This window comes from Leuresthes tenuis, unplaced genomic scaffold (genome assembly GCF_036924035.1).
Source record: "Leuresthes tenuis unplaced genomic scaffold, fLeuTen1.0.hap1 SCAF_89, whole genome shotgun sequence".
NCBI classification, from domain to species: domain Eukaryota; kingdom Metazoa; phylum Chordata; class Actinopteri; order Atheriniformes; family Atherinopsidae; genus Leuresthes; species Leuresthes tenuis.
Window position 1 is genome coordinate 141,185 of NW_027325443.1, and position 13,546 is coordinate 154,730.

Here is a 13,546-nt window from a genome sequence, read left to right on the forward strand (position 1 = left end):
ATGAGAGTGGTTGAAAATTTCCAACCATAATGTATAAAATGCGGTGAAAAAAAGGTGTGATAGAACACTAAAAGGTGGAGCGGAAGTGTTCGGCTGCAAGAAGGTGTGAATGTCCGACTATATTTGGTGAAAAGCAGGTGAAGCAAGGTCTGAATGCCCAACCTTACATCATCAAAAGCGAGATCAGAGGTGTTTGGCTGCAAGAAGGCCATAGTTTGCCAAAAGCGGGTAAGGTGCGAATGTCCGACTAAATATCAACAAAATTTGGGGCGGAGGTCTTCGGATGCAAGTGGGTGTGAATATCCCACCATACAAGTATGGTGGAGAGGAAGCTGTGAATAGCCGACCATAGTTTGGAAAAAGCGGGTAAGAAAAGGTTTGAATGCCCGAACATACACCATCAAAAGAGGGAGCGGAGGTGTTCCGCTGTACGAAGGTGTGAATGTCCGACCATAGTTGGTAAAAAGCGGGTAAGAAAAGGTTAAAATACCCAACTGTACACAATCAATAGCGGGAGCGGATGTGTTCGGCTACAAGAAGGTGTGAAAGTCCGACCATGGTTTGTAAAAAGCGGGTAAGAAAAGGTGCGAATGTCCGACAATGTATGATCAAAAGAGAGAGCGGAGGTTTTCGGATACAAGAAGGTTTGAATGTCCGACCATAGTTTGTAAAAAGCGGGTAAGAAAAGCTTCGAATGCCCGACTATACACCATCAAAAGCTGGAGCAGAGGTGTTCCGCTGTAAGACGTGTGAATGTCCGACCATAGTTGGTAAAAAGCGGGTAAGAAAAGGTTAAAATACCCGACTGTACACAATCAATAGCGGGAGCGGAGTTGTTCGGCTACAAGAAGGTGTGAAAGTCCGACCATGGTTTGTAAAAAGCAGTTAAGAAAAGGTTCGAATATCCAACCAAACATAATCAAAAGCGGGAGCAGAGCTGTTCGACTGCAAGTAGGTGTGAATGTCCAGCCATAATTACTCACAAACGGGGGAAGAAAAGGTAGTATTGCCAGACCATAGATGATCAAAACAGGGAGCGGAGGTTCAGCTGCAAGGTGTGAATGTCTGACTATAGTTTGTAAAAAGCGGGTAAGACAAGGTGCGAATGCCCAACAATGTATGATCAAAAGAGAGAGCGGAGGTGTTCGGCTGCAAGGTCTGAATGTCCAACCATAATTTGTAAAAACCGGGTAAGAAAAGGCTCGAAAGCCCGACTATACATCATCAAAAGCGGGAGCGGAGGTGTTCAGCTGCAAGAAGGTGTGAATGTTCGACTAAAGTTTGTAAAAAGCTGGTAAGACAAGGAGCGATGTCCCGACATTGTATGATCAAAAGCGGGAGCGGAGGTGTCCAGCTGTGAGTAGGTGTGAATGTCCGACCATAATTGCTGAAAAATGTGTTAGAAAAGGTAAGAATACTGGACCATACATCATCAAAAGCGGGAGAGGTGGTGTTCGGCTGCAAGAAGGTGTGAAAGTCCGACAATGGTTTGTAAAAAGCGGGTAAAAAAAGGTTCGAATGCCCGAATATACATCATCAAAAGCGGAAGTGGAGGTGTTCGGATGCAAGAAGGTGTGAACGTCCGACCAAAGTTTGTAAAAAGCAGTGAAAAGCGAGAAAAAGCATTTCGTGAGTTCTGCATGATTTGGGATTTTGCTTATAAAATGCATTACTTCACTCAAACTATGTTAAAACTGCTTTGTCCTTCCATATTCATCAATGTCTAGATCGACTTCAACAAAGAAAAACATTGGACTTTGCAGTAGAAGAAGTTGAAATCCATCTACACATTGATAAATATGAAGGACAAAGCAGTTCCCACTTGCCCATAAGAAAATAAGCTTATTCTCGGATTCCTGATCCTTCAGTGTTGCTCTTTCTTCTACTGCAAAATACAATGTTGTTCTTTGTTGAAGTCGATCTAGACATTGATAAATATGAAGGAAAAAGCAGTTTTAACTTGGTTTAAGTGAATGAATTCATTTTATACATAAAATCCGAAATCGTGCAGAACTCATGAAAATAAGCTTATTCTCGGATTCCTAAAACTTTTGATTGGCTCTTTCTTTTATTGCAAAGTACAACGTGTTTTTTTTGTTTAAATCTATCGAGACATTGATAAATATGAAGGTAAAAGCCGTTTTAACATAGTTTGAGTGAAGGAATTAATTTTATAGATAAAATCCCAAATCATGCAGAACTCCTCAAAAGGGAGGTATGGCTTAATCACAAGTGTGGCTCTTTCTCATTCAGGGTAATATGAGGAAGTTTATGCTTGAAATATATGTAGAAATGGGTACATATGAAGGACAAAGCAGTGTTAACTTAGTTTGCGTGAAGAAATTCATTTTATACATAAAATCCGAAATCGTGCAGAACTCATGAAAATAAGCTTATTCTCGGATTCCTAAAACTTTTGATTTGCACTTTCTTTTACTGCAAAGTACAACGATGTTTTTTGTTGAAATCTATCTAGACATTGATAAACACCAGCCGAAACTCTGCTGCCGCTTTTGATAATTTATGGTTGGGCATTCTTACCTTTTCTTACCCGCTTTTTACAAATTATGATCTTACATTCACACCTACTTGCAGTCGAACAACTTCTCATCCACTTATGATCATGTGCGGTTGGGCTTTCGCACCTTTTCTTACCCATTTTTCAGTAATTATGGGTGGACATTCAGACCTTCTTGCAGCCGAAAACCTCCGCTCCTCTTTTGATCATACATTGTCGGAAATTGACACCTTGTCTTACCCGCTTTTTACAAACTTTAGTCGGACATTCAAACCTTCTTGCAGCTGAACCGCCTCCGCTCCCTGTTTTGATCATATATGATCTGGTAATAGTACCTTTTCTTACCCGTTTGTGAGTAATTATGGCTGGACATTCACACCTTCTTGCAGCCGAACACAACCTCTCCCGCTTTTGATGATATATGGTCCGGCATTCTAGTCTTTTCTATCACATTTTTCAGCAATTATGATCTGATATTCACACCTACTTGCAGTCGAACAGCTCTGCTCCCGGTTTTGATTATGTTCGGTTGGATATTAAAACCTTTTCTTAACTGCTTTTTACAAACTTTGGTCGGACGTTCACACCTTCTTGCAGCCGAACACCCCCGCTTCCGCTTTTGATGGTATATATTCGGGTATTCGAACCTTCTCTTACCCGCTTTTTACAAACCATGGTTGGACTTTCATACCTTCTTGTAGCTGAACAACTCCACTCCTAATTTTGATGATTTATAGTTGGACATTCGCATCTTTTCCTATCCATTTTTCAGTAATTATGGGTGGATATTCACATCTTCTTGCAGCTGAACACCTCCTCTCCCGCTAATGATCATGTAAGGTTTGATATTCGAAAATTTTCTTTCATGTTTTAAAGCAATTATTAATGGACATTCAAACCTACTTGCAGCCGAACACCACCTCTCCCGCTTTTGATGATGTATGGACCGGCATTCTTACCTTTTCTAACACATTTTTCAGCAATTATGGTTGGAGAATCACACTTACTCACAGCCGAACAACTCCGCTACGGCATTTGATGGTGTATAGTCGGGCATTCTCACCCTTTCTCATCAGCTTTTTGCAAATTATGATCTGACATTCACACCTACTTGCAGTCGAACAGCTCTGCTCCCGCTTTTGATTATGTATGGTTGGATATTCGAACCTTTTCTTAACTGCTTTTTACAAACTTTGGTTGTACGTTCACACCTTCTTGTAGCTGAACACATGCACTCCTGCTTTTGATGATGTATGGTTGGGCATTCGCACCTTTTTTTTACCCATTTTTCAGGTATTATGGGTGGACATTCACACCTTCTTGCAGCTGAACACCTCCTCTCCCACTTATGATCATGTGTGGTTTGATTTTCGAAAATTTTCTTTCATGTTTTCTAGCAATTATTGATGGACATTTAGACCTTCTTTCAGCTGAACACCACCTCTCCCGATTTTGATTATGTATGGACCGGCATTTTTACCTTTTCTAACACATTTTTCAGCAATTATGGTTGGAGATTCACACCTACTCACAGCCGAACAACTCCGCTACCGCATTTGATGGTGTATAGTCGGGCATTCTCACCCTTTCTCATCAGCTTTTTGCTAATTATGATCTGACATTCACACCTACTTTCAGTCGAACAGCTCTGCTCCCGCTTTTGATTATGTTTGGTTAGATATTCGAACCTTTTCTTAACTGCTTTTTACAAACTTTGGTTGGACGTTCACAATATCTTGCAGCCGAACACCTCCGCTTCCGCTTTTGATGGTGTATATTCGGGCATACGAACCTTTTCTTACCCGCTTTTTACAAACCAAGGTCGGACTTTCACACCTTCTCTTAGCTGAACAACTCCGCTCCCTCTTTTGATTGTGTACAGTCGGGTAATTTAACCTTTTCTTACCCGCTTTTTACCATCTATGGTCGGACATTCACACCGTCTTACAGCGGAACACCTCCGCTCCCTCTTTTGATGATGTATGGTTAGGCATTCGCACCTTTTCTTATCCATTTTTCAGTAATTATGGGTAGACATTCACACCTTCTTGCAGCTGAACACCTCCTCTCCCGCTTATGATCATGTGCAGTTTGATATTTGAAAATTTTCTTTCATGTTTTCTAGCAATTATTGATGGACATTCAGACCGTCTTGCAGCTGAACACCTCCGCTTCCACTTTTGATGGTGTATAGTCGGGCTTTCGAGCCTTTTCTTCCCCGGTTTTTACAAATTATGGTTGGACATTCAGACCTTCTTACAGCCGAAAACTTCCACTCCCTCTTTTGATCATACATTGTCGGGCATTCGCACCTTTTCTTACCCGGTTTTTACAAACCATGGTCGGACTTTCACACCTTTTAGTAGCCGAACAACTCCGCTCCCGCTATTGATTGTGTACAGTCGGGTATTTTAACCTTTTCTTACCCGCTTTTTACCAACTATGGTTGGACATTCACACCTTCTTACAGCAGAACACCTCCGCTCCCTGTTTTGATTATGTATGGTTTGACATTCGCACCTTCTCTCACCCGCCTTTTACTATGGTCGGCCATTCACAGCTTCCTCTCCACCATACTTGTATGGTGGGATATTCACACCCACTTGCATCCGAAGACCTCCGCCCCCACTTTTGTTGATATTTAGTCGGTCATTCGCACCTTACCCGCTTTTGGCAAACTATGGCCTTCTTGCAGCCAAACACCTCTGATCTCGCTTTTGATGATGTAAGGTTGGGCATTCAGACCTTGCTTCACCTGCTTTTCACCAAATATAGTCGGACATTCACACCCACTTGCATCCGAAGACCTCCGCCCCAAATTTTGTTGATATTTAGTCGGACATTCGCACCTTACCCGCTTTTGGCAAACTATGGCCTTCTTGCAGCCAAACACCTCTGATCTCGCTTTTGATGATGTAAGGTTGGGCATTCAGACCTTGCTTCACCTGCTTTTCACCAAATATAGTCGGACATTCACACCTTCTTGCAGCCGAACACTTCCGCTCCACCTTTTAGTGTTCTATCACACCTTTTTTTCACCGCATTTTATACATTATGGTTGGAAATTTTCAACCACTCTCATCCGAAGACCTCTCCTCCCGCTTTTGTTAATATATTTGAACTTTAGTCGGACATTCAAACCTTCTTGCAGCTGAACCACCTCCGCTCCCTGTTTTGATCATATATGGTCTGGCAATACTACCTTTTCTTACCCGTTTGTGAGTAATTATGGCTGGACATTCACACCTACTTGCAGCCGAACACAACCTCTCTCGCTTTTGATGATGTATGGACCGGCATTCTTACCTTTTCTAACACATTTTTCAGCAATTATGGTCGGAGATTCACACCTACTCACAGCCGAACAACTCCGCTCCCGCATTTGATGGTGTATAGTCGGGCATTCTCACCCTTTCTCATCAGCTTTTTGCAAATTATGATCTGACATTCACACCTACTTGCAGTCGAACAGCTCTGCTCCCGCTTTTGATTATGTATGGTTGGATATTTGAACCTTTTCTTAACTGCTTTTTACAAACTTTGGTTGGACGTTCACACCTTCTTGTAGCCGAACACATGCACTCCTGCTTTTGATGATGTATGGTTGGGCATTCGCACCTTTTTTTTACCCATTTTTCAGGTATTATGGGTGGACATTCACACCTTCTTGCAGCTGAACACCTCCTCTCCCACTTATGATCATGTGTGGTTTGATTTTCGAAAATTTTCTTTCATGTTTTCTAGCAATTATTGATGGACATTTAGACCTTCTTGCAGCTGAACACCACCTCTCCCGATTTTGATGATGTATGGACCGGCATTTTTACCTTTTCTAACACATTTTTCAGCAATTATGGTTGGAGATTCACACCTACTCACAGCCGAACAACTCCGCTCCCGCATTTGATGATGTAAAGTCGGGCATTCTCACCCTTTCTCATCAGCTTTTTGCAAATTATGATCTGACATTCACACCTACTTGCAGTCGAAAAGCTCTGCTCCCACTTTTGATTATGTTTGGTTGGATATTCGAACCTTTTCTTAACTGCTTTTTACATATTTTGGTTGGACGTTCACACCTTTTTGTAGCCGAACACTTCCACTCCTGCTTTTGATGATGTATGGTTGGGCATTCACACCTTTTTTTTGCCCATTTTTCAGGAATTATTGGTGGACATTCACACCTTGCAGCTGAACACCTCCTATCCCACTTATGATCATGTGTGGTTTGATTTTCGAAAAGTTTCTTTCATGTTTTCTAGCAATTATTGATGGACATGTAGACCTTCTTGCAGCTGAACACCTCCGCTCCCGCTTTTGATCATACATTGTCAGGCATTCGCACCTTGTCTTACCCACTTTTTACAAACTTTAGTCGAACAGTCACACCTACTTGCAGCCGAACACAACCTCTCTCGCTTTTGATGATGTATGGACCGGCATTCTTACCTTTTCTAACACATTTTTCAGCAATTATGGTCGGAGATTCACACCTACTCACAGCCGAACAACTCCGCTCCCGCATTTGATGGTGTATAGTCGGGCATTTTCACCCTTTCTCATCAGCTTTTTGCAAATTATGATCTGACATTCACACCTACTTGCAGTCGAACAGCTCTGCTCCCGCTTTTGATTATGTTTGGTTGGATATTCGAACCTTTTCTTAACTGCTTTTTACAAACTTTGGTTGGACGTTCACACCTTCTTGTAGCCGAACACATGCACTCCTGCTTTTGATGATGTATGGTTGGGCATTCGCACCTTTTTTTTACCCATTTTTCAGGTATTATGGGTGGACATTCACACCTTCTTGCAGCTGAACACCTCCCCTCCCACTTATGATCATGTGTGGTTTGATTTTCGAAAATTTTCTTTCGTGTTTTCTAGCAATTATTGATGGACATTTAGACCTTCTTGCAGCTGAACACCACCTCTCCCAATTTTGATGATGTATGGACCGGCATTTTTACCTTTTCTAACACATTTTTCAGCAATTATGGTTGGAGATTCACACCTACTCACAGCCGAACAACTCCGCTACCGCATTTGATGGTGTATAGTCGGGCATTCTCACCCTTTCTCATCAGCTTTTTGCAAATTATGATCTGACATTCACACCTACTTCCAGTCGAACAGCTCTGCTCCCGCTTTTGATTATGTTTGGTTAGATATTCGAACCTTTTCTTAACTGCTTTTTACAAACTTTGGTCGGACGTTCACAATATCTTGCAGCCGAACACCTCCGCTCCCGCTTTTGATGGTGTATATTCGGGCATACGAACCTTTTCTTACCCGCTTTTTTACAAACCAAGGTCGGACTTTCACACCTTCTCTTAGCTGAACAACTCCGCTCCCTCTTTTGATTGTGTACAGTCGGGTAATTTAACCTTTTCTTACCCGCTTTTTCACCATCTATGGTCGGACATTCACACCGTCTTACAGCGGAACACCTCCGCTCCCTCTTTTGATGATGTATGGTTAGGCATTCGCACCTTTTCTTACCCATTTTTCAGTAATTATGGGTAGACATTCACACCTTCTTGCAGCTGAACACCTCCTCTCCCGCTTATGATCATGTGCAGTTTGATATTCGAAAATTTTCTTTCATGTTTTCTAGCAATTATTGATGGACATTCAGACCGTCTTGCAGCTGAACACCTCCGCTCCCACTTTTGATGGTGTATAGTCGGGCTTTCGAGCCTTTTCTTCCCCGGTTTTTACAAATTATGGTTGGACATTCAGACCTTCTTGCAGCCGAAAACCTCCACTCCCTCTTTTGATCATACATTGTCGGGCATTCGCACCTTTTCTTACCCGCTTTTTACAAACCATGGTCGGACTTTCACACCTTTTAGTAGCCGAACAACTCCACTCCCGCTATTGATTGTGTACAGTCGGGTATTTTAACCTTTTCTTACCCGCTTTTTACCAACTATGGTTGGACATTCACACCTTCTTACAGCAGAACACCTCCGCTCCCTGTTTTGATTATGTATGGTTTGACATTCGCACCTTCTCTCACCCGCCTTTTACTATGGTCGGCCATTCACAGCTTCCTCTCCACCATACTTGTATGGTGGGATATTCACACCCACCTGCATCCGAAGACCTCCGCCCCCACTTTTGTTGATATTTAGTAGGTCATTCGCACCTTACCCGCTTTTGGCAAACTATGGCCTTCTTGCAGCCAAACACCTCTGATCTCGCTTTTGATGATGTAAGGTTGGGCATTCAGACCTTGCTTCACCTGCTTTTCACCAAATATAGTCGGACAGTCACACCTTCTTGCAGCCGAACACTTCCGCTCCACCTTTTAGTGTTCTATCACACCTTTTTTTCACCGCATTTTATACATTATGGTTGGAAATTTTCAACCACTCTCATCCGAAGACCTCTCCTCCCGCTTTTGTTAATATATTTGAACTTTAGTCGGACATTCAAACCTTCTTGCAGCTGAACCACCTCCGCTCCCTGTTTTGATCATATATGGTCTGGCAATACTACCTTTTCTTACCCGTTTGTGAGTAATTATGGCTGCACATTCACACCTACTTGCAGCCGAACACAACCTCTCTCGCTTTTGATGATGTATGGACCGGCATTCTTACCTTTTCTAACACATTTTCCAGCAATTATGGTCGGAGATTCACACCTACTCACAGCCGAACAACTCCGCTCCCGCATTTGATGGTGTATAGTCGGGCATTCTCACCCTTTCTCATAAGCTTTTGGAAAATTATGATCTGACATTCACACCTACTTGCAGTCGAACAGCTCTGCTCCCGCTTTTGATTATGTATGGTTGGATATTCGAACCTTTTCTTAACTGCTTTTTACAAACTTTGGTTGGACGTTCACACCTTCTTGTAGCCGAACACATGCACTCCTGCTTTTGATGATGTATGGTTGGGCATTCGCACCTTTTTTTTTACCCATTTTTCAGGTATTATGGGTGGACATTCACACCTTCTTGCAGCTGAACACCTCCTCTCCCACTTATGATCATGTGTGGTTTGATTTTCGAAAATTTTCTTTCATGTTTTCTAGCAATTATTGATGGACATTTAGACCTTCTTGCAGCTGAACACCACCTCTCCCGATTTTGATTATGTATGGACCGGCATTTTTACCTTTTCTAACACATTTTTCAGCAATTATGGTCGGAGATTCACACCTACTCACAGCCGAACAACTCCGCTACCGCATTTGATGGTGTATAGTCGGGCATTCTCACCCTTTCTCATCAGCTTTTTGCAAATTATGATCAGACATTCACACCTACTTGCAGTCGAACAGCTCTGCTCCCGCTTTTGATTATGTATGGTTGGATATTCGAACCTTTTCTTAACTGCTTTTTACAAACTTTGGTTGGACGTTCACACCTTCTTCTAGCCGAACACATGCACTCCTGCTTTTGATGATGTATGGTTGGGCATTCGCACCTTTTTTTTACCCATTTTTCAGGTATTATGGGTGGACATTCACACCTTCTTGCAGCTGAACACCTCCCCTCCCACTTATGATCATGTGTGGTTTGATTTTCGAAAATTTTCTTTCATGTTTTCTAGCAATTATTGATGGACATTTAGACCTTCTTGCAGCTGAACACCACCTCTCCCGATTTTGATGATGTATGGACCGGCATTTTTACCTTTTCTAACACATTTTTCAGCAATTATGGTTGGAGATTCACACCTAGTCACAGCCGAACAACTCCGCTACCGCATTTGATAGTATATAGTCGGGCATTCTCACCCTTTCTCATCAGCTTTTTGCAAATTATGATCTGACATTCACACCTACTTCCAGTCGAACAGCTCTGCTCCCGCTTTTGATTATGTTTGGTTAGATATTCGAACCTTTTCTTAACTGCTTTTTACAAACTTTGGTCGGACGTTCACAATATCTTGCAGCCGAACACCTCCGCTTCCGCTTTTGATGGTGTATATTCGGGCATACGAACCTTTTCTTACCCGCTTTTTACAAACCAAGGTCGGACTTTCACACCTTCTCTTAGCTGAACAACTCCGCTCCCTCTTTTGATTGTGTACAGTCGGGTAATTTAACCTTTTCTTACCCGCTTTTTACCAACTATGGTTGGACATTCACACCTTCTTACAGCATAACACCTCTGCTCCCTTTTTTGATTATGTATGGTTTGACATTCGCACCTTCTCTCACCCGCCTTTTACTATGGTCGGCCATTCACAGCTTTCTCTCCACCATACTTGTATGGTGGGATATTCACACCCACTTGCATCCGAAGACCTCCGCCCCCACTTTTGTTGATATTTAGTCGGTCATTCGCACCTTACCCGCTTTTGGCAAACTATGGCCTTCTTGCAGCCAAACACCTCTGATCTCGCTTTTGATGATGTAAGGTTGGGCATTCAGACCTTGCTTCACCTGCTTTTCACCAAATATAGTCGGACATTCACACCCACTTGCATCCGAAGACCTCCGCCCCAAATTTTGTTGATATTTAGTCGGACATTCGCACCTTACCCGCTTTTGGCAAACTATGGCCTTCTTGCAGCCAAACACCTCTGATCTCGCTTTTGATGATGTAAGGTTGGGCATTCAGACCTTGCTTCACCTGCTTTTCACCAAATATAGTCGGACATTCACACCTTCTTGCAGCCGAACACTTCCGCTTTTAGTGTTCTATGAGGCATTCACATATTTTCTTTCACCGTATTTTATAGATTATGGTTGGAAATTCTCACCCACTCTCATCCGAAGACCTCTCCTCCCGCTTTTGTTAATATATAGTCGGGCATTCGAACCTTTTCTTACCCGCTTTTTACAAATTATGGTCAAACATTCACACCTACTTGCAGCTGAATACTTCCGCTCCACCTTTTAGGTATGTATGGTTGGCATTTGCACTTCTTTTTATACTGATTGCTGAAGATTAAGTTGTTCTTTCTCAAACTACAATTTTTTTTTAATTGTTGAAACTTGATTTGAAGTGGATAGATAAGGAGGACAAACAGTTTTAAGTCAGGCTGATAGAAGGAATTAATTTTATAGCAAAATCTGTATTTCGTCATATGTCGAGAGATGCTTATTGCTGAAGAAGTTCTTTCTCATTCTACAAAGTACAACGTTGTTTATCGTTGAAACTTGATTAGACATGAATAAATATGAAGGACAAAGCAGTCTTAACTTGGTTTGAGTTAATGAATTCGTTTTATAGGAGAATCCGAATTCGTGCATAACTCATAAAATAGAGCTTATTTTCGGATTCCTGAAGAATGAGTCTGGTTCTTTCTCATAATACAAAGTTTGTTGTTTATTGTTGAAACTTCATCAGAAGTGAAGAAATAAATGAATGCCTATCAACAAATGTGGGATCTAAACTCTACTGCTTCCTCTAAAATAATTTCCTTTCTCAATTTAGAAATGTGTGTGTGTAAGTCACAACACCCGTGACACCAAAACGGCTTTCTTTTCTCTACACTCTGCACTATGAGCACACACACCAAATCAGAAAGGCTTTTTTCTCTCTTTTCTACATTATGGACTGTGGGGACACAAAACCGCTCTCTCTCTTTTTTTTTTTTTATCGTGTGCCAGGGCGTTGTCTCACGTATTAGATTATGCTTAAGATACGAATGGGTTTATCAGTCACATCAGAATCCATACATACTGATCCTCCCGTAATAAAATGGTCGGATCTTATCAAACACACTTTGTTTCTTGTGACAATCAAGTCAGCGAAACAGCGTATACACGTCAAGACACTGAATCAAGTTTGCCACAAGAACTCATAAGTTTGGCAGTATTGCTCTGCCGTCAGCAATCATACACCCATTTTATTTTCGTGAGACATGTGCAAGCACCTGTTCATCTACTGTTCTATCACTATGAATTAGTGATCTATTATCAATAAGGATACTTCTACAACTACTATCAAAGTATGTCCGGACTTCTTATGTTGTCAGTTGCTATATATGAATAAGTGGGTAGCTACTGACAAGCATTAAGCATGTCACACAGCCCAAACATATAACATTTCAGGACACACCACACAGTTAACAACCACAGTGAAGCGTGTCAAAGCCCAAACATGTAACATTCAACAGGACACTTACACAACACATTCAAATCAAACAGTCAGACAACATACAAGAACATATACCCCAGCCGGCATTGCTCCCTGCCTATTTTCGTACAGCACACTATGTGTGCGCACACCTTTATTCACAAACTCTTCAACTTATACTCTTTTACCGAAGCTGCTACAGCTCGATTGGCCGAATACCCTTTGATCCTATTTCGGTGAATTTGACATCTGCCTTACATATAACAGATTAGCGGTTTAGCAGTTTTAATTTAGTTTGAGTGAAGGAATTCATTTTATAGCAAAATCCGAAATCGTGAAGAACTCATGAAAGTAAGCTTATTCTCGGATTCCTGAAACTTTAGATTTGCTCTTTCTTTTACTGCAAAGTACAACGTTGTTTTTTTTGTTTAAATCTTTCTAGACATGGTAAATATTAAGGACAAAGCAGTTTTCACATAGTTTGAGTGAAGGAATTAATTTTATAGATAAAATCCCAAGAGTCTGCTGAGAAAAGAGAGTGAATGCGAAGTAGACTTTAACACGGCTATGGGAGCGAGCCGAGTGTGGGCTAACCGGGAGAATTGCTTGAAAGAAACGCGACACCGAATGAGCGATCAGAGCAAAGCCTCAATACGGGATTCTCGTGGTGTTTTTGTTGCTGCCTTGTCTTTTGCACAGAGTAAAAGACAAGGCAGCCATCGAATAGGGCCCGATTGTTCCTACTTGGTCAGCCGAGGAGCAAGGGGGGGGGGCAAGCGTCTCAACCAAGCAAAGCTCACCATGGGGAAGGTGGCTATGCCAACTAGCCTGATGCCCTGCTCCCGCAGTGACGGATAATCGTACTCTGGTTTCTCTTCATAACTCTTTCTCATAAGTCTTTCGCCTTTTACTAAAGATTTCTGTGGAGAGCAGCACTAATGAGTTGTTTCTATTTTTGGCAGGCTTTACCTTTGCGGGTG

General features: G+C 41.9%; 1 non-coding gene across 1 annotated transcript; it reads left to right on the top strand.

Moving 5' to 3' along the window:
* Nucleotides 1-13,426: 13,426 nt before the first annotated feature.
* Nucleotides 13,427-13,546, top strand: LOC140286396 (U5 spliceosomal RNA). Its single transcript, XR_011911215.1, has one exon. It is a non-coding gene; the product is annotated as a U5 spliceosomal RNA (small nuclear RNA).